Source organism: Chiloscyllium punctatum, chromosome 1 (genome assembly GCF_047496795.1).
Source record: "Chiloscyllium punctatum isolate Juve2018m chromosome 1, sChiPun1.3, whole genome shotgun sequence".
Classification (NCBI taxonomy): Eukaryota; Metazoa; Chordata; class Chondrichthyes; order Orectolobiformes; family Hemiscylliidae; genus Chiloscyllium; species Chiloscyllium punctatum.
In genome coordinates, this window is record NC_092739.1 from 76,537,680 (window position 1) to 76,560,258 (window position 22,579).

Sequence of the window (22,579 nt, forward strand, 5' to 3'; positions counted from 1 at the left end):
AAATCGACATTTCAGGCAAAAGCCCTTCATCAGGAATGAGATTATTTTGCATAATTCTCATGCCCCTTCCTTCAACTTGGCAACATCTTGAAAAATGTCCATATTACAGAGGTGGTGGTGCTGGACAGCTTAAAAAGCATAAAGGTGGATAAATCCCCAGCACCTGATCATGTGTACCCTTGAATTCTGTAGGAAGCTAGGGAAGTGATTGCTGGGCCCCTTGCTGAGACATTTGTATCATCGATAGCCACAGGTGAGGTACCAGAAGACTGTTGGTTGGCTAACGTGGTGCCACTATTTAAGAAAGGCGGTAAGGAAAAGCAATGGAACTATAGACCAGTGAGCCTGACATCGATGGTGGGCAAGTTGTTAAGAGGGAATCCTGAGGGACAGGAATTACATGTATCTGGAAAGGCAAGGATTGATTAAGGATAGTCAATATGGCTTTGTGCATGGGAAATCATGTCTCACTAAATTGACTGAGTTTTTTTGAAGTAACAAAGGGGATTGATGAGGGCAAAGTGGTGCACATCATCTATATGGAATTCAGTAAGGTGTTCAACAATGTTTCTCATGGTTAGCAAGGTTACATCACATGGAATATGGGGAGATCTACCCAAATAGACACAGAACTGGCTCAAAGGTAGAAGATAGAGGGTAATGGGGAAGGGCTGCTTTTCAGACTGTAGGCCTGTGACTAGTGGTGTGCCACAAGGATTGGTGCTGGGTCCACTACTTTTCATCATTTATATAAATGATTTGGATGTGAACATAGGAGGTGTGGTTAGTAAGTTTGCAGATGACACCAAAATTGGAGGTGTAAGTGGACAGCAAAGAAGGCCACCTCAGTGTACAACAGGATCTTGATGAGATGAGCCAATGAGCAAATAGTTTAAGATGGACTTTTGTTTAGATCAATGTGAGGTGAAGGTCAAGGAATCTTTCACAAGGTAAAATGAGAGGGATTTTCCATGGACAGGCTTTTGTTGAAAGGACTGTCAACTTGAAATAGACTTTTGTTGAGGATGAAGGAGTGAAAACTTCTTCAGCAGAAGTGTATGCGTCATATTTCAAATACCCTTCATCAATAAGATGAGGTGAGATGGGTGGCAGAAAGTTCTTCACTGTGAGGTGTGGGATTCAAGGCTGTAATAAATGGTCAACTCAGTGGAAACACAGGTATACTGTACAAGCAACTTGATGAACAAGTCTGTAAGAAAATAATATACATGCCACATAACTAAGATGGCTGGTTGGCAGATAGTTATAGAGTCATAAAGATGTACAATATGGAAACAGAGACTTCGGTTCAACTCATCCATGTCAACCAGATATCCGAAATAAATGTAGTCCCATTTGTTAGTTTTTCGCTCATATCCCTCTAAACCCCTTCCTAATCATATATCCATCAGGTACCTTTTAAGTGTTGTAATTGTACCAGCCTCCACCACTTCCTCTAGCAACTCATTCCATACATGCACGACCATCTGTGTGAAAAGGTTGCCCCTTAGGTTCTTTTAAAATTTTTCCCCCTTACCTTAAACCTGTGCCCACTTGTTTTGGACTCCCCCACCCCCTGGGAAGATCTTGTCTATTTACTCTACCAATGTCCCTCATGATTTTATAAACCTCTAGAAGGTCACCCCTCAGCTTCCAATGTGCCAGGGAAAATAGTCACAATCTATGCAGCCTCACTATAAGACCATAAGACATAGGAGTGGAAGTAAGGCCATTCGGCCCATCGAGTCCACTCTGCCATTCAATCATGGCTGCTGGGCACCCTACAGCTCAAACCCTCCAACCCTGGCAATGTCCTTGTAAATCTTTTCTGAACCCTTTCAAGTTTCACAACATCCTTCCTATAGCAGGTAGACGAAAACTGCAAACAGTATTCCAATAGTGGCCTAACCAATGTCCTCTGCAGCTGCAACATGACCCCCTAACTCCTGTACTCAATCCACTGACCAATAAAGGCAGCAACAGGAGGTGGAAAAGTCAAAGTTTCAGGTGTATTCCTGAAGAAGGGTTACACCCGAAACATTGACTTCTCCACCTCCTGACGCTGCCTGGCTTGCTGCGTTCTTCCAGCTTCCTGCTTATCTACCTTGAATTTCAGCATCTGCTATTTTTTTTCTTTCCAATAAAGACAAGCATACTAAATGCCTTCTTTATTATCCTATCTACCCTTCACTTTCAAGCAACTACTAACCTGCACTCCAAGGTCTCTGTTCAGCAACACTCTACCATTAAGTATAAAAAGCCTGCTCTGATTTGCCTTCCTAAAATGCAGCACCTCATATTTATCTAAATTAAACTCCAGCTGCCATTCCTCAGCCCATTGGCCCATCTTATCAAGATCCTGTTGTAATCTGAGGTAACCTTCTTTGCTGTCTACTTCACCTCCAATTTTAGTGTCATCTGCAAACTTACTAATATACCTCTTGTATTCATATCTTGATGACGTACATTCGTGCTACTTTATATGTGGTGTCATAGCAGCATCACATGCCTGTGAAACTTTGTAGGAAGGTGGGCTTGTTATCTTTAAAAAGCATTCTGGAATGATGGACAATTTACTTTGGAAAAATGGATTTCAGAGGGCCAGCTAACTTTTTTTCTGGTTTCTGACTGTAATGTTCGTGGCACCACTTCGGTTTTCAGTCCTTCAATTTCTCATTGGTCGTCCACGTGAACTCCGCGGCCTTGTCCAAAGGAGGTGAAACTCCGAAGTTTCGGACGGCACGGTGTCTTCCTTGGTTAGCAGTGCTGCCTCACAGCATCGGGCACCCGGGTTCGATATACCTATGGGTGAATGTCTCCGTAGGGCTATTCTCCTTGTCAGAGGAAGTGGAGCCCCGTGATCCCGAACACTGAGGAACTGAAACAGGCGGCTGTAGGCCGAGACCTTTGCCCACACTCAGTGCCAGGGCACACGGGATCGGCTCCGGCCACATGTGAGACTGTCTCCATGACCGCACTATCACTGACTCTCGACAGTAGGGAAATGGAGGCTCCCCACACTCAGTTTTTGGAGGAGCTATAACAGGGGAAGGGTCACCACACACGAAGCGCTAACTCCGCTTCTCTCTGCAGCTGCTGTCAGATCCGCTGAGTTTCCGACTTTGTGCTGTGAGAGGAGGCCGGGTGCTCGTTCATTCTAGGGAGAGCTGCCAGTTCCGCCGTCAAACTATCCGGTTTCACCCATAAGCCAGCAGCGCAAGGAGGCGGTGCTCTGTGCTCTCCTCCTGGGTATTGGAGGAGCCATAAAAACCGATGGGCCCTGCCCAGTGAATGGTAAAGGAGGCGGGTCCCGGGCCCTCTATAAAACGGTCCTCCCTCCGCTCTCCCGCCCTTTGCTCGTGCAGCAGCAGACGGAGGGTGAGCGCGTGTGAATGAGGGCCGGCTCCGCGTGCGGGCGCCGTGGGGGGGTTAGGCCGCACTAACGTCCGGGAGGGTGGGAGCAGTGAAGCGGGGCGCTGCCTCATCAATGTCCCGGCTCTGCTCCAGTCCGATCAATGTCTGACGGAGGGGGAGGGGGTTAGAGACAGAGTGGGTGCGATTGATGGCGGACACGCTGCCCGATCCCAAAGTGGGTGTTTTGTGTTAAAATGGGGACGTGAGGGTAGTCGGTGCTTTATTCGGGGCCTGTTTTTTTTATTTGTGTCGCGATGACTCATCAGAATCCCAGGAAAGAATTTGTATAATATACAAAAATGCGGTTGTCTAATCGGTCAGGTGTTGCACTTTGGGCGGATTGAAATTACCGAGCGTTTTAATGTTTCCTTTCAAGGACCTGGACACGAGGGGAGTCCAAGAAATGGCGATTGAGAGCAGACCAGCGGCAGCTGGAATGGTCCACGTGGTTCAATATTCAGGCGACTGTCCGTAATCTCTAGTGATAAGATACGCCGCGGAGCGTGTTTCAACTCGCCGTAAATCAGTCCAAAACCAGTCTGTCATTGATGGTGAGTTAACTAAGATGGGTTAGAGGCCGGCATTTTCCCAAGGGGTTTATATTTGCCTACAATATCATACTCAGAATGTCTAGCACGTAAACAGACCCTTCCGGTCTAATTGTTCCTTGCTGATAAGATATCGCAACCCAATCTATCTCTCTCGCCAGCACCTGGCCCATATCCCTCTTAAACCCCTCTTATTCGTATACCCATCCAGATGCCTTTTAAATGTAATTGTACTAGCTTGCACTACTTCCTATGGCAGTTCATTCCACATGTGCCACCCTCTTTAAAAGTTGCTTGTTGGGTCTCTCTCCTCTTTCCCCCCACCCTGCACCTATGCCCTTGAGTTTGGTACTCTCCCACCCAAGGGGAAAACCATATCTAGGATGCTGGCCTGATTTCTGATGTAGGGAATATCCCTGGCTCAGTTTTTACCTTGGTCTGTACCATTGACTCAGTATTAAGACTGAGGCAAGAAATGCTGACACAAACACCTGGGAGATAGAGCTCGAAATCTGTTTTTAAAAAGAGAAAAATACCAAATGTATACACATTGAATGGGCAGGGCTCATCTTGGAAAGACAGATTGGCAAATTATGTCTTGATGTTTGATCATTCTTGACCATAACTATACCTATTAGTGAATTCAGCTTGTGGGTTCTGGCTTACTCCAGCATTTACTACATAAGTAGGAACAGGCGTAGGCAATGCAGTTGAGCCTGTTCTGCCACTTGATGTAATCTTGGCTGATCTCTGCCTCAACTCTACTTTCCTTTTAACACTCCATAACCCTTCAACAGGTTATTGAATAAATTCAATGAGATACAGATTTTTAATGTCCAGGAGTCATATCTTTCCATTATCATTGAGGTGAGGGTGTTGTCGGCTAGGGCAACTGCTGTGGGTATAGTTATGTGTAGCCCAAACAGATAAGGGAGTTTCCATCCCTAAGAACATTAGTGAACCAGCTAGGTTTATCTAGCAATCAGCAATTTAATTTATGGTCATCTTTGACTTTTAATACCAGCATTTTAGTGAAGTCAAATTCCACTGTGCTGTGGCCAGATTCAAACTTGGGTTCCCAGAATGTTAGTTTGAATTAACAGTCCAGTGATACCACTTAGTTGCTCTTTGGGTAGTGAATTCTGCCAATTTGCAACCCTTTGAATGAAGTAGCCTCTTGTCTGCTTTAAATCTGCTACCCCTTAACCTGAATTTCTAGATTGACCCACATGAGGAAATATCTATCTAAAATGTTAATATTTAGCATTTTATATACCTCCATTAGATCTCTCCATCTTAACTCCTGAGAATATAGGCCTAAACTGTTTATTGTTCCTTAAGACAAATGCTTTCTCAAATGAATTTGTGAATGGTCTTGTTTGACACTTAAGTGCTCCTTTTTCTGAGTCCTTAAACAAGACTTTAAGCCCCTTTGTTTTTAAAGTGCTGGAGAAACTCTGCAAGTCTGGCAACATTTATGAAGGGTGCAGCAGAATTAATGTTTTGAATCCATATCACTTTGTAAATTTGGAAAATCCTTGCATCACTATTCAGAAACAACTTCAGAAAAGGACAGCAGCACAAATTGTGGTAATAAGTGTGGATTGCATACCAAGCCCTGATGAAGGGCTTTTGCCCGAAACATCGATTTCGCTGCTCGTTGGATGCTGCCTGAACTGCTGTGCTCTTCCAGCACCACTAATCCAGTATTTGGTTTTCAGCATCTGCAGTCATTGTTTTTACCTTACTTCATCATTACTATATGGCTGTTTACGTATCACAACATGCTATTGTGCCCTTGCAAAGTCATGTTACCAGAATTAAAACAAGCTGTCTGACCCAGACTGTGATAAAATTGACGTTATGCAATTTTGAGTCCATACAACTTGTAAGTTGCAAATTCTTGTAATTAGTTTTGCAATCATTTAGAAAGATATTTTTAGAAGGAACATTTTGCTAACAATGCTAAAAATATAGAATCGGACATTTACAGGAAATGATTGCCATTTCTAATTAACATGTGGAGATTTGATTGTAATATTTAGTGTAAGGTCAAAATCTGCCTATCAATATTAAATATATTTAAGTTAAACTTTTTGTTTCCAATTATGGACTCCACCATTGCTTTTTGGATTATTATTGCAAATTGTCTATCTCCTGTTTCATTACCACAGAAATTGATGCAAGCTCCAAGCTTTTGCTGCTAGAAAGTTGCATGTGTTGAAAGCTGCACCAAGGGCTAAATGAGTTTGCGTGCACTTTTTTTCCTGTTTGAATTGGTGTAACTCTCTATTTCAAATAGAACTCTAAAGATGTAATTGTTTCAATGGCTATGCATTTCATGAGTTAAGTTGCCTAATGTGAAATGATGGAAGGCACAGATTTGATATCTGGTAAATTTCAACTAGAGTGAATAAGATGTGGCCCCAGGGTGGTTCACAGTAAAGAAATATTTTAAGCCAGTTAAATGTTGGTCACACTTCATGTGGTACTGTTATTGCAGCAAATTTGATATCAAAGTGGATTGATATTCATCTGGGCAGTGTCAAATGTGCATGTCCATGTGACCCCTTTACAGCTTTGCCCATTTAAGACTGTCAGTGTCTTAAGTGGCCAACACAGGAGGGTAGATAAATTTCACTCTAAAACCCAAGGCAATGTTTGTTGTTGCTTTTGGATCCTGTCGAGTGGAACATATTTTGTAATATTGCAAACTGTCTTCTAAATTGATAGATTTAACTTCAAGATTTTTAGGTGAATTTTGGTGAATTGGTTTGTGAAGATGAAAAGTTTTGGTAGTTTGCATGTTTACTAGTAACTTTTTTCTATTTACAGGCAAATGGAAAACTGAACAAGTGATATTGGGCATAAGAAATGGGAATTTGAATGAATTGCCATCAAATAAGATTGGGGGAAGAGAACAGCTTGGATCAAAAGGTTTGAAGTCATTTTTTGGCTCCCATTCCATCATTGCCCATTTAAGACAGGCAGTATCCTAGTTCTCTCTCAAACCCAAAGGAAAAAGATCAGCTATATCTTGCTATCATCTGTACTTAAAGATGGGAATTCAGGCAAGTGTATAGAGTCCACTGACAAATTGAGTTTGCAGGGACATACAATTTATCTTACAAAATAATAGAACTTTACCAATTATGTGCTCAATTTTAATGATTAAAATTTGTGGAGAAAGTTGTAATAGAACACTAAAGTGGGAAATGATTGCCATTTGGAGCATGCTATACCAGTGAGAATTCCTGTAGTGTTAACTCCCATGTCCTTTGTTAGTAACTCAGTCTTTGTTCACATGGGCCATATGTACATCTGAAAAATGGTGTATAACTTCCATTATGCCTTGGTTGGTTAAATGCAGTGCCATGTGATTTGAATAATTCCATTTTAGAAATTGCACTTGGCAGTCTTGCCATGGCTGACTCAAGGCAAGATAAAGTCACATTAGGTCTTTTTACTTCCACTTGCAAATCGGCTTAATGCTGATTTCGCTGCTCGTTGGATGCTGCCTGAACTGCTGTGCTCTTCCAACACCACTAATCCAGTAATTAATGCTTCTCATGTTTGTCCTCATCATGGAATTGGGCATGATTTACAAGAGTGCTTGCATTTAATTAAATTTGTTTGCCTGACTGTCAGTTGTGCCTGAACAACAGTGCTGTCAATTGTCCAGTGTTTGGTGTCTTAGATGATCGGTGTCAAAGGGTGATTGGTTTTCCTTTAGATGGTACAAAACCTCTGTCCAGCCTTGGATCCTGTTGGGGAACCATTTTAATTCTTAAATGTATTCCAAATCGCTAACACAGATGAAATTTATGTTCAAAATTGCCACTTTGACAAATTTTGCCTTTCTACTATTAAAAAATTCAACTGAACACTTGAAATATTCCTGCAGAAACCAATGTGATCAAAACTTGAGCATTTTGACCCCCAGCTTTGCATCAGGGAAATGGTGTCTTTAATGGCCAAGAGAAAATGGGGAGGGCAGGCGGAGGTCAGAAGGGAGGATAAAGATGTCTCTCAAATCCAAAATCAAACAGTTGCTGCTTGGGATTATGCAAAGAAACTTGGATAATTTTGAATCAAAGTTTGATATCCACCTAAAACACCCAAATCCTTTGGTGACCAGCATAAAACTTTTAGCATTGTTTGTAGTTTTCATTGTAGTTCATAGTTGACCTTGTTAAATGGTGTTAAGTCTCTGTACTATTTGTAATTGTATTGAATAATGCTAATAGTACTTCTCTCATTCACTTTGTTTTTCTCAAATAGAAAAGCTGAACCATGAAGAAAGGGCTTAAATAATACACCTGGAGGAACATGAATGATATGTGCAGAGGTTAGATGTTTGAATACATTGAAATCTTTTAATCCTATCCCTTCCAGCTTTGTCTATTTAAGACATTCTTAAATGACAGTGTGGTTTTTAAAAGGGTATGGTAAATTTCTCTAAAACCTGCAGCAAAGGGATTCAGTGTTTTGGATTCTGTTTGGAAGAGTAAATTTCTTTGTATTTGTTTTACCACCTTATTATTCTCAAATACATCATGTAGGCAGGCTGGTATCTTCTGTTGCCATTCTTATATTCCCTCCAATATTTCACAAGGAATCTGTTCCTGCCACCTCCTGTTTTGTATCAGCATATTGCCTCTTATCTCCCATATACATTGATAACAATCAGATCTATCTTGGATGCTCCTTGATTTACATTCTCTACAGCATGAGCAGAACTATCTCCACTATTTGGAAAACACAGAACAATGTCTGTCTTTCATAACTGCAACTTCTCCCTTGTTACCAACATCTCCCTTTCTTATGGCTGTTATACTGTTCTCAACACTGTTCTATTTGACCATCAGGCTGATGCATTCAGGCCACCCATAAAATTGATATTCAGTAGTCTATCGTGGATTTATTTCACTCAGCTGAAAAGTTCTCATTATTCTTTCCACATCCCTCTATGATCTTGATTCCCTGTTCAGCCTGACAACCCTTGAATTTTTGAGCTCCAGTTGTGGCTTGTGTGCTCTTAATTATTGCCACAATGCTGGCAGCTGCATCTTCAGCTCCCAAGGTTGCATGGTCTGGAATTCGCTTTCAAAATATCTCCTCTTTTGCTTCCTCTTGAGGTGCTGGCTAAAATATGCCCTAAAATTTTGCATTGAATATAAAGATCTGTTTCATAGCCTTTTAATGGGCACTAGATGTTTGGCCACAAAGGTGTAATGGCAACACCAGCTGTCTTATTTATATTTTCCTACAAAGTAACAACTGACCAGGGTGAAGATGTGCACTTTGTTTATTCATTGTGTAAAAGAGGCCCATTCAGTCTGCTTGAACCTATCAACATTAATTCTTATTTCCCAGTAAGAAGAACATCAATTATCCAAACCAGATGGGTTGGCACTATTTCATTCAGGACAATGTTGAGGTTCCATGGGAAAGGGGGAGTTTAGGGTACACCCCTGTGTAGAACTCCAGGGAAAGTGGGGAGAGCAAGCAGTCAGACTGCCTAGACTCTCATTGTCCAGGACTGTTCTTGGCAGCATTTTAATCAGTAAACAAAAGATGTGAACAGTGAGACACCTCTTTGATGTAATGCTTCTATTGAGACCTCGATAGTCTTTGGATGATTAAGGTTCCTCTGTATTTGGCCCATAGCCTTGAATACTTTGTTTCTGTATTCTTGTGAATGATCTTTTGAATGGTTTTGAATTTTAAAAATTGCCAATGTTTTTTGTTCAGGGATGCATTTAAATCATTTTGAATTGATTTTGAAATTTTTTTCACAGGTATGCCAGCAACCTGTACATGTCACTGTAGTCGTTGTGGATTGTGATCACGAAGGGGGAAGCTACAAGTTACTTGTGAAATAAGCATTTTCAGTAGAAAGCTTGTTATCCAAACAGCATTTATCATGTTGTAGCCAATTTGTTTTGACAAAACGTTATATCAGAATGACCAAATCTGATTAATATTTAACTTCTCATGATAAAATGAAGTTTGAGGGGGCTGAGGGAAATGGATTGTAAAATTGACTTGCAGAAACAGGTAATCAAAGGTTTGAGACTTTGTTCATGTAGTTAGTTTACCTGTTTAAACTGAGTATGATCTCCAGAACAGGTAGGACTTGAATCCAGACCCTCTGGCTGAGGCAAGTTAACTGTCAGGCACACAAGTTCCATGCAACTTTGTATTCTTGAAAATTACTGAGATTTATTTAGCATTGTGCTTGTAGATAGCTTCATATGTCTGTTACATAATTAATAATTGATTCTATGCACCAATAAACATATAATGCCAAAGTTAATGTGTTTTCTAAGTTTACTTGCTGAAATAAACCACCTGTAGTGCTAAATCATTTTATAGACTGATTTTAAATTGCAGTGTTCTGGATCTTGCAGTTGGTTTACAGTCTGGTCAGTTGTTTCAAGCCTGGGAATTCAGTGCAACAGACAAGGCTTGGACTCATTTGGCAACTCCTCACCTTTAACACACTTATGCCCTTTAACATTCCACTTACTGGTTGAAATAAAGCCAGCTGTCTAAGGCATCCAGTAGTAGTGGCAAATAGACCTGTCCTTACTAACTCATCATTCTGTATGCCCATTATCAGTGAGAAATGGTTCGACTTTGAACATAGCTAGCAACTCAAGACCAGGTCACCATGAGGTGCTGTCTCAACAGAATTTAATCTCATGGCATGGTATGTTCCCTGCTCTTATGAAGCCAAGGAAGAGTGCAGGATAGGTTCCAGAAGTATGATCAGGTGTTAAGTGCTAACAACTTGGCGAAGCTGCTAAACAGAAATGGGAGGTAAGCAAATTAAGTTCTGCAGTCCTGACCTATCCAGTTGAGATTTGGTGGACAATTGAAACCACTCACTTGATGTTCTTTCAGCCCTAGTTATGTAATTTACCAAACATTGGTCAAGTGAAGTCCATTCTAACAGATTAGCTCCTTTCTATTGCAGTACTGGTACTAGTATCCTTTGAACTGAAGCCCATTCCTGTCATATCAATCTAGCAATTGAGATTATTACAATTGAGGTTCTGATTTTCAATTTACTCTTTAATGTTCAAAGGTTTTTGGCAACACCTTTCTAATAGGACTATGTTGGTATCCATGTGGAGGATGATGAAATCTGTCTTTCCTCCAAGTTCTTCATTCTCAGGGGATGTCTTTAACCCTGGTACTGGGGTGATGAGTCTGGCCACTAACTACACTGTCTCCTCCAGCACTTTGTTCTTCCCTGATTGAGTGGTACTGCATGCCATGTTGCTGAGGTTGGTTTGCTCATTCTCCATGCAGTTCTCACTGTCATCTGCACATATTACAAGAACCTTTCAACATGAGTAATGGCAGGGGGAGAGTTGCCTTTTAAACTGAAAAGAAATAGCACTTTATTTGTAAAATAATGAAATCACCTAAACAGATGGAAAGCCTTAAAGATTAGAAATATTCACCAATTAATTTATTTGTGTTCAATTCATGTAGTGTTAGTCAACTGTTAGTTTCACAGCAGGTTAACCTGTTGATCCACTCCCCTCATTTGTGCCTCTGGGTCCCTGTTCCCCCCTGCATCAAATTTTCGCTGAATTAAATTGCCAACAGTAGTACTTGGCTGCAGTTTCATGTTGACTGCTTGACCGGATTCTGTTTGGTATGAAATTTAATTTCCTTAAAGTGGATGGCATTGACTTAAAAAGGCAGCAGCCTTGAAATGATTGAGTTTACTTCTTTGTACGTTTAGTACAGTTGTAATCCAGTTACCTCATTCAACAGTCAATTTTGTATGGAATGAGCCACAGATGGTGTGGAGAAAATAGAGCATCACCAAGAGTGTTCTTCAAGTAGGTCTTTTATTCAGAACATAGAACAGTACAGCACAGAACAGGCCCTTCAGCCCACAGTGTCGTGCTGACCATTAATCCTCATGTATGCGCCCTCAAATTTGTGACCGAGAAAGCAGATTCTTGAACCTTAGGGTCTGTGGGTTTTTTGTTTTAATCAAAGTACCTCACTCTAGCTACACAATAAACCAGTGATGTTAGTTCCTGTTATCTGAGTAGAATGTGCAACTAATTAGATTACTTAGTGTGGAAACAGGCCCTTCCGCCCAACGAGTCCACACCGCCCTGCCGAAGCGCAACCCACCCATACCCCTACATCTACCCCTTACCTAACACTATGGGCAATTTAGCACAGCCAATTCACCTGACCAGCACATCTTTGGCGTGTGGGAGGAAACCCATGCAGGCAAGGGGAGAATGTGCAAACTCCACACAGTCGCCTGAGGTGGGAATTGAACCTGGGTCTCTGGCGCTGTTGAGTGTTTTAATGTCTTGGTTAGATATTTATTGCTAACTTTGCAACAATGGAATTTATTCAGACCCTAATTAATATTTTCCTAATGTCATGATTAGATATTTATTGCTAACTCTGCTATCATGATCGATTCTCCTGTTCCTTGGATGCTGCCTGATCTGCTGTGCTTTTCCAGTGATACTTCTTCAGACCCTCCTTTATTTTAAGATTCTTAATCTTGTCTTGAAGTCCCTACATAGCTTTGGAGTTCACCCCTTTAAAGCTCTGTAAGCCAATTCAGCCTCATGCTGTTCAATGTCTGCATCCATTTGATGCTGGTCTCTTGAGCAACTCCAATCTGCATTGTTACAATTGATGGCATAGACCCTAATTCAAAAATTCCCTTCCTTTTTTAATGTCGTTTACACATTCCTTACAAATCTCTGACCAATTATTTGTCCATCTCCCCTAACATCATCTGATGAGATTTCATAATAGATCATCCTTTATGATAACACTCCTGTTTAATATCTTTGGACATTTTATTACATGAAATATACCATATAAATTTAAGCCATTGATGAAATCCTTCAGAATTGTAACATGAGAAGAATGTCCTGCAGAATGTGGGAGGTAAGGGTGACCAGTAGTGTCCTTGTTGATTGCATCTGTGGGAAGTGTACCTAACTCCAGGTCCTCAAAAACCACATTAGGGGACTGGAGCTGCAAGAACTTTGGATCATTCGGGAAATGGAGGGGCTTATTGAGAGGAGTTACAGGGAGGTAGTCGCACTTCAGGTAAAAGATGAAGTTAGATGGGTTACCGTCAGGGGATGGAAAGAGAACCAGTAGGCAGTGCAGGGATCCCCTGTGGCTGTTCCCCCTCAACAAATATACAGTTTTGGATACTGTTCAAGTTAACAACTTAGTAGGGGTATGCAATGGGGCACATGCTTCAGGCACAGATTCTGTCCCTGTTGCTGAGAAAGGAAGGGGGAAGAGGTGCATAGCATTAACCATTGAGGACTCCATAGTTAGGGGACAGATAGGAGGTTCTGAAGGAATGAGAGAGACTCATGGTGTGTCGCCTCCCAGGTACCAGAGTTCTTCATGTCTCCAATCGTCTTTTCAGGATCCTTGAGGGGGAGCAGCCTCCAGTTGTGGTCCACATAGGTAGAGAGAGAGAGATGGGGATTTAAAGCAGAAAGTCAGGGAGCTATGATGGAAGCTTAGAGCTAGAACAAATAGTTGTTATCTCTGGTTTGTTGCCTGTGCCATGTGCTGGCCAAGCAAGGAATAGGGAGGGAGAGAGGAGTTGAACACATGGCTACAAGAATGGTGCAGGACGGAGGGTTTTGGATTCCTGGATAATTGGGGCTCTTTCTGGGGTACGTGGGACCTCCACAAACAGGATGGTCTTCACCTCAGCAAGACTGGTACCAATAGCCTTGTGGGGATATTTGCTAATGCTCCCAGGTGGATTTAAACTAATCCGAGGGGGGGCGGGTGGGAACCAAAATTGTAGTTTGAGTATATGGAAAGATGAGTGTAGTGAAGTCAGAATGAAGATTTCAAGATCGCAAGAAGGCACTGGCAGGCAAAAAGTTGGTTTGAAGTGTGTCTACTTCAATGCCAGGAGCATCCGGAATAAAGTGGATGAACTTGTAGTTTGGGTTGGTACCTGGGATTTCAATGTTGTGGCCACTTCAGAGACATGGGCAGAGCAGTGACAGGAATCCAGAGCAGGTTCTGGATTTAAATGTTTCAGTAAGAACGGAGAAAATAGTAAAAGGGGGGGTGGGGTGGTGTGGCACTGTTAGTCAAGGACAGTATTACGGTTGCAGAAAAGATGTTTGAGGACTTGTCTACTGAGGTAGTATGGGCTAAGATTAGAAACTGGAAAGGAGAGGTTACCCTGTTGAGAGTTTTCTGTAGGCCACCAAATAGTTCCAGCGATGTAGAGGATAGGATAGCAAAGAAGATCCTCGATAGGACTGAGAGTGACGGGGTAATTGTTATGATCTTTAACTTTCCAAATATTGACTGGGAATTTTATGGTTCAAGTACTTCAGATAGGTCAGTTTATGTCTAATATGTACAGGAGGGTTTCCTGACACAGTATGTAGATAGGCCAACAAGGGGCGAGGCCACACTAGATTTGGTGCTGGGTAATGAACCCAGTCAGGTGTTAGATTTGGAGGTAGGTGAGTATTTTGGTGATAGTGACTACAATTTGGTTATGTTCACTTTAGTGATGGAAAGAGATAGGTGTATACTGCAGGGTAAGAGGTATTGGTGGGGGAAAGGCAATTACGATGCAATTAGGCAAGATTTAGGATGCATAGAATGGGAAAGAAAACTGCAGGGGATGGGCACAATTGAAATGTGGAGCTTTTTCAAGGACCAGCTTTGGGGGTTCTTGATAAGTATGTAGCGGTCAAGCAGAAAGGAAGTTGTCACAGCGCTGTGATTTACTAAGGAAGTTGAATCTCTTGTCAAGAGAAGAAGGCTTATGTTAGGTTGAGATGTGATGGCTCAGTTGCTGGAGAGTTACAAGTTAGCCAGGAAAGACATATAGAGAGCTAAGAAGAGCCAGGAGGGGACATGAGAAGTTGTTGGCGGATAGGATCAAGGAAAACCCTGATGCTTTCTATAGCTATATCAGGAATAAAAGAATGACTAGAGTAAGATTAGAGACAATTAAACATAGCAGTGGGAAGTTGTGTGTGGAATCAGAGGAGATAGGAGAATCACTAAATGAATAATTTTCATCAATATTCACAGTAGAAAAAGACAATGTGTTTGAGGAGAATACTGAGATACAGGCTACTAGACTAGATGGGATTGAGATGCAAAATGAGGTGTTAGCAATTCTGGAAAGTGTAAAAATAGAAAAGTCCCCTGGGCCGGATGGGATTTATCCCAGGATTCTCTGGGACGCCAGGGAGGAGATTGCAGAGCCTTTGGCTTTGATCTTTATGTCGTTATTGTATACAGGAATAGTGCCCAGAAGACTGGAGAATAGCAAATGTTGTTCCTTTGTTCAAAAGGGAGTAGAGACAATCCTGGAAATTGTACACCTGTGAGCCTTACTTTGGTTATGGGTAAAGTGTTGGAAAGAGTTGTAAGAGATAGGATGTATAATCATCAAGAGAGAAGTAAGTTGATTCAGGATAATCAACGTGGTTTTGTGAAGGGTAGATCGTACCTCACAAGCCTTACTGAGTTCTTTGAGAAAGTGACCAATCAGGTGGATGAGGGTAAAGCGGTTGATGTGGTGTATATGGATTTCAGTAAGGCGTTTGATAAGGTTCCCCATGTTAGGCTATTGTACAAAATATGGAGGCAAGGATTGAGGGTGATTTAGTGGTTTGGATCAGAAATTGGCTAGCTGAAAGAAGACAGGGGATGGTGATTGATGGGAAATATTCATCCTGGAGTTCAGTTACTAGTTGGATACCGCAAGAATCCATTGTTGTTTGTCATTTTTATAAATAACCTGGATGAGGACATAAAAGGATGGGTTAGTAAGTTTGCGGATGACACTAAGTTTGGTAGAGTTGTGGATAGTGATGAAGCATGTTGTAGGTTACAGGGAGACATAGATAAGTTGCAGAGCTGGGCTGAGAGGTGGCAAATGGAGTTTATTGCAGAAAAGTGTGAGGTGATTCACTTTGGAAGGAGTAACAGGAATGCAGAGTAAGATTCTTAGTAGTGTAGATGAGCAGAGAGATCTCGGTGCCCAGGTACATAGATCCTTGAAAGTTGCCACCCAGGTTGATAGGATTGTTAAGAGGGCATGTGGTGTGTTGGCTGTTATTGGTAGTGGGATTGAGTTTCGGAAACATGAGATCATGCTGCACCTGTACAAAACTCTGTTGCAACCATATTTGGAGTATTGTGTACAGTTCTGGTCACTGCATTTTGGGAAAGATGTGGAAGCTTTGGAAAGAGTTCAGAGGAGAGTTATGAGGATGTTGCCTGGTATGGAGGTACGGTCTTACGAGGAAAGGCTGAGGGACTTTAGAGAGAAGAAGGTTGAGAGGCAACTTAATTGAGACATAGAAGATAATCAGAGGGTTAGATAAGTTGGACAGTTTCCTCAGATGGTGATGACTAACACGAGGGAACATAGCTTTACATTGAGGGGTGATAGATGTAGGACAAATGTGTTAGAGGTAATTTCTTTACTCAGCGTAGTAGTGCTGTGGAATGCACTGCCTGCAATAGTAGTAAACTCACTAACTTTAAGGGCATTTAAATGGTCATTGGATCGGCATATGGGCTAGAATGGAATAGCGTAGCTTAGATGAGCTTCAGACTCGTTCCACAGTTCAGCACAACATCGAGGGCCAAAGGGCCTGTACTACACTGTAATGTTCTATGTTCTAAAAACCATCACAATTATGTATATTTAGAATAGAATAGTTAAACCATATATTCAACCCTAAACATTTATTTAAAAAGAGGCATTGTGAAACTTTAAATGATTCAACACATGTATTTTCAAAAGATGCTTTGCTTTGAAAAGTACTGGCATAGAATACGTGCATTCCTACTACTGAAAATAGAAGTGTTAAAAGTTTACAACTGAATCTGGGCTGTTTTTGTTTAAGTTGAATCAACAAAATTAGAAAAATGGAGAAATGAATTTAAATCATACAAACACCAATGGGATCATGCAAGTTAAAAAGCTATTTCTATATTTTGTGAATTTCTAATTTTTAAGTAAGGTTGTCTATGTCTTTCGAAGTGATTTGTGATTATGACCTAGATCACCTTAAATGATTATAGTTAGATGTATAGTGATACTCCAATTAGTTATCACATTACCCTGTATTTTTATTTTTAACAACAAATAAACAATTATGTAGAGACAGAAATGGCATTAATTTCCATCATATTGGACAAATTAGGAAAAGTGCACTTTGTTTCAGAACTGTTGGCCTGCATTGCACAAAAGGGTTTAAATCTTCAATAGGCAGAAACATAATTGAAGGATATAATCATAAATAGCAATCATGTTAGGATGTGGTTTAATACAGGTCAGTGCACCTGCTGTTATACTGGAGTGGAAGTAAAAGCTTTGAAGTAAAGATCTGAGGAAAACTTTCTCTCTCCTCCCTTTAAATCTTTTGATGCCTTCAATTGCCATCCTTTGATCAAAGATATTTCTTCTAAATTGAGTTCCAGTTTTAATATTCAGGATTAGATTGCATTTTGGCACTTTTATGAAGATAAATTATGCATGAGATTACTCTCAAATGATGCGTCTCCTGATGAATTCTTCCAGGGAGGCTTATGAGCTCATTTGATCAAACTTTGGTACTGTTAAATGTACATGTTCTCCCAAAATATTAAAATACCATGTACATGCTTCTGTTTTGAGTTTTCCTTCAGCTATTGTATGTATTGTGATCTAGCTGCTAATGTTGTTTTGATTAATTTTTATTAAACATGCATTCAATTCTATGTTCTAAAAAATTCTGGTCTCCCTGCTATAGAAAAGATGTTGTGAAACTTGAAAGAGTTCATAGAAGATGAACCCTATAGGTTTGAGCTATAGGGAGAGGCTAAATAGGCTGGGGCTATTTTTCCTGGAGCTTCAGAGGCTGACGGGTGATCTTATAGAGGTTTATAAAATCATGAGGGGCATTATTAGGATAAATAGACAGTTTAACCTGAGAGGGGAAAGATTAACAAGATCTCGAGGGGGCAGATGGTGGTGTGTGTATGGAATGAGCTACTAGAGGAGATGGTGGAGGCTGGTACAATTGCAACATTGAAAAGGCATCTGGATGGGTACATGAATAGGAAGAATTTGGAAGGATTTGGGCCAAATGCTGGCAAATGAGACTAGGTTAATTTAGGATATCTGGTCAACATGGATAAGTAGGACTGAACAGTCAGTTTCTGTGCTTTACATCTGTGTCTCGAGTGTAAAGGAAAATTATCTCAAAATTTGTTTTGATTTAATTTATTGTCACAAATTACAAAATACAGTGAAAACTGAAAACATATCTCCTAGTTGCCCCGTCAGTATATTCATAACGGTGAGCAATAATGTCAGATTTAATGTATGAGCTTCCAAAATTTCCTTTAGGATTATATACATGCTTTGAAAGTTGTTGACACAAAAAATGCTTGTGAAAACAACTTGTTTTATGATGTTTAAAGTGCAATTGTTAGTGTATATTAATTCCCACCATATCAGTATTTTTGGCTGATTTTCATTCATACGACTTGAAAAATTTTCAAGTAATTTTCAACATGTAAAAATAAACTTAAACAATTCAGTACCTATACCAAAAGAAAATGATGGTAAAGTTTGACAAGCAGAATCATTGGGATGCAACTGCCCAGTGCAATTTTGCATATTTCTAAAATTTACAAGTTTTATTTATTGAGGTTTTTTTTTATCAGGGCTTTGTGGAATGTTCCATGATAAATTGTTTATAGTCTCATGCTGAGTTTTCTGATCTCAACCAAAGTGATTTCAAGATCATTATTTTGGGGACAAAGAAGTTGAGCATGGTTTTTTCACCATAACGATTCCCCATTGAAAATATTTACCATGTGTGTTAAATATCACAAGGCTGTGTGTGTTCAGTGTCATGACATAGCAGATGGAGCTCAGCATGCGGAAAATAGCATTCTCTATTTTTGCACTTTTTCCTTGGTCAAATCATGATTACTGCACATGTAATAAAAATATTGAAATCTTCATTTTAATTCAATTAGTGACAAAAAGTATTACATTTGTTTTAAAAGACTTTGAACACAAGTGTAGAGAACTAGGGGAATGCCTTCTCTCAACACAGAGATCTCCATTTAAACAGAGCCTGTAAAAGCAACAGTTGTTCATTCTGTTAGGCCTGTCCATATTGTGTCACTGTTGGATGAGTGGAGTTGGTTAATCAATGTTTAGATCGTTTTGGGCAATGATCACCCAAATCTGTGGATTCCAATACAGTTCCAGGTGTGGTCCATGACTGGACCTGCAGTTAGGGTGGTAATACTCCTTGTAAATGGAAAATCATAGTTAACTGTTTTGTAGTGGCTACCTCTTGGATGATCACTTAGTGTTCCTCTCAAGACTCTCAGATGCACTGTGAACCTTTCTCAATGATTTTATTAAGCATCTTTTTTTTTTCATTCATTCATGGAAAGTGGGAGTCACATTTATTGCCTATCTGTAATTATCCTGGGCAGTCAAGTCAACAACATTACTGTGGATCTGGAGTCACATGTAGGCCAGACCAGGTAAGGACAGCAAATTCTTTCCCTAAAGTACATTAGTGAGCCAGTTGAATTTTTCTTGACAATTGACATTGCTTTCATGGGCATAATTAGACTCTTTATTCCAGATTTTTATTGAATTTCATTTCTACCAGTTGCCATTCAAACCCAGATCCCCAGACTATTCCATATGTCTCAGGGTTACGCTGCTGGTGGGTGCAGTGTTCAATAGGATAAGTGCATAAAACATGATAGAGTTGCTGACTGAATCGGATAAGCATGATTGTGGCTGTTGTACTGAAATTAATTCCAGAACATATGGGACTCCATAGATTAATAGTCTAGCAATCATACCACCACCTCATTATTTTCGCTCAAATTGTCCTGATATCTTAAAGTGATAAGATGCAGGTTCACAGAATCCTAGATTCAGGGTCAATTTCAGGTAAATTCATGGTGAGTGTCCCTCTATGAGCTTCATCAAATGCAGTTCTTCACTGCTTGTCTTTATATATACGCAACACACCTCTACGGCATTGGACTCATCCCACTGTGTGCTCACCAGTGACGGATATCCACACCACTACCGGGACTTTTCAGGAATTTCCCCACCAACACCATATTTGAATTAAATAAAGAACTGCAGATGATCAAGATCTGAAACAAAAACAGAAGTTGCTGGAGAAACTCATCAGGTCTGGCAGCATCTGTGGAGAGAAGGTAGAGTTAACATTTTAAGTCTAGTGCCCCTTCAAACAATATTTGAAACCCAGCTGTGCACCAGGTCAATTTCAGCCAGCAGCGCATGTAGCAGGAGAGAAATTCAAAAAGAACAGCTTCTGAGGGAACATAGATGATAAGGGTGACTCTTCATTGGAAACAGAAGCTCATACTTGTGAATACATTCCACCTTTACATCATTATCCTTCTGATTGTTTCCATTGTAACTGCAGCTGAAAGAATCGAGCTCTACAGACTAACCAAACTTAGTGGTAAACAATGTCAGAACACTGCTTAAAAGAGGGCTGCTCTTTCATAAACACAAAGAAAAGTAAAGAAGAACAAAAACAAGAAATATATTTCCTTCTGGGAACAAACAGGAGCTGGAAGCAAGAACAAATTTGCTGTTGGTGTACGATAACTTCACCCAACTCACATCAACTGGAAATGAGTGTGAATTAAGTCCTGTCTGTCTGGTTTGTTGTGCCTGACTCTGCACTGCTCTATAATGGTGAAAATGCTGTTCCTCCTGTCATCACAAGGAAACAAGATGAAATGATTTGTCACAAATTGCATTGATAAGGAGAAGGTGCTGAGGAAGCTGAAAGGTCTGCAGGTGACTAAATCACCTGGACCGGATAGACTATATCTCAGAGTTCTGAAGGAGGTAGCTGAGGAGACTGTAGAAATATTGGTGGTGATCTTTCAGGAACCATTGGGGCAAGGAAAGGACTGGAAAATGGCTCTTGTAAGAAGGGAGAGAGGCAGAAGACAGGGCCGGTTAGCCTAGTCTTGGTCGTTGGTAAGAATTTTGAGTGCATTATTAAGGATGAGATTGCAGAGTACTTAGAAGTACAGTACATGGTAAAATAGGGCTGAGTCAGCATGGCTTCATCAAAGAGGTCATGCCTGACAAATCTGTTAGAATTCTTTCAGCTAGTAACAAGCAAGTTAAACAAAGGAGAGCCTTTGGCCATGATCTCTTTGGATTTACAAGGTGCTGTAGAGGAAGTTGCTAAATAAGATAAGTGCCCATGGGATTAGGGACAAGATATTGGCCTGGATACAGGATTGGCTGACTGGCAGAAAGCAGAGAACGGGGATAAAGGAGTCTTTTTCAAGATGGCAGGAGGTGCCGGGTGAAGTTCAGCAGGGGTCTGTGTTGGGACCACAACTATTCACATTATATATTAATAATCTGGACAAAGGAACTTAGGGTGTTTTTGCTAAATTTGCAAATGACACAAAGGTGGCAGAGAGATAGTGTTGAAGAAGCAGGGAGACTGCAGAAGGACTTGGACAGGCTAGGAAAGTGGCAGATGGAATACAATGTGGGAAAATGTGAGGTTATGCACTTTGAAGAATAAAGGCACAGACTATTTTCGAAATGGGGAAAGGCTTTGGAAATCTGAAGCACAAAGAAACTCAGGGGTCCTAGCTCAGGATTCTCTTAAGATTAACATGCAAGTTTAGTTGGCAGTTAGGAAGGCAAATTTAATGTTGGCATTCATTTTGAAAGGTCTAGAATACAACAGCAGTTGATGTACTGCTGAGGCTGCGCAAGTTGAAAAGTGTCGCGCTGGAAAAGCACAGAAGGTCAGGTAGCACCCAAGGAGCAGAAGATTCAATGCTCCAGGCAAAAGTCCTTCATCAGTAATACCCAAAATGTTGATTTTCCTGCTTCTCGGATCTACAGCATCTGCAGTCCTCACTTTCTCCTGAGTCTGTGTAAGCCCTATTCAGACCACATTTGGAATATTATAAACAGTTTTGGGCCCACTATCTAAGGAAGGATGTGAGGACCTCGGAAGAGTATTAGAAGAGAGTTGCAAAAATGATTCCGGGGATGAAGGGCTTTTCATTTGAGAAGTGGTTGTGAACTCTGCGTCTGTACGTGGTGGAGTTTAGGAGGATGAGGGGGTTCTGACTGAAAATTCCATAATATTAAAATGCCTGGATAGAGTGGATGTGGAGAAGATGTTTCCACTAGTAGGAGACTAGGACCTGAGGGCACAGCCTCAGCGTGTCCTTTAAAACTGAGATGAGTAAAAGTTTCTTTAGCCAGAGAATGAATCCATGGAACTCTTTACCACAGAAGACAGTGGTAGCCAAGTCATTGAGTGTATTTAAGACAGAGATAGATAGGTTCTTAATTAGTAAGGGGTTTAAGGGCTTCAGGGAGAAGGCAGGCCCTTCGGAACCACATCACCAGCACCTTTTATCTTTGTCTGCTTGGCACACTCTCCTCATTCCTGAAGAAGGGCTCATGCCCAAAACGTTGATTCTCCTGCTCCTTGGATGCTGCTGGACCTGCTGCGCTTTTCCAGCAACACATTTTCAGT

The 22,579-nt window shown here is 40.8% G+C and overlaps 1 long non-coding RNA gene and 1 other non-coding gene across 3 annotated transcripts; both read left to right on the forward strand.

Moving 5' to 3' along the window:
* The first annotated feature begins 3,265 nt into the window (after positions 1-3,265).
* LOC140476537 (uncharacterized) lies at positions 3,266-10,281 on the forward strand. Of its 2 annotated transcripts, none has more exons than XR_011960504.1 (5): positions 3,266-3,378; positions 3,791-3,965; positions 6,798-6,899; positions 8,244-8,310; positions 9,764-10,281. It is a non-coding gene; the product is annotated as an uncharacterized lncRNA (long non-coding RNA). The 2 variants fall into 2 exon arrangements; XR_011960505.1 differs by having other exon boundaries at positions 3,278-3,294.
* On the forward strand, positions 6,543-6,660 carry LOC140482945 (small nucleolar RNA SNORA26). Its single transcript, XR_011961830.1, has one exon. It is a non-coding gene; the product is annotated as a small nucleolar RNA SNORA26 (small nucleolar RNA).
* Positions 10,282-22,579: the final 12,298 nt, after the last annotated feature.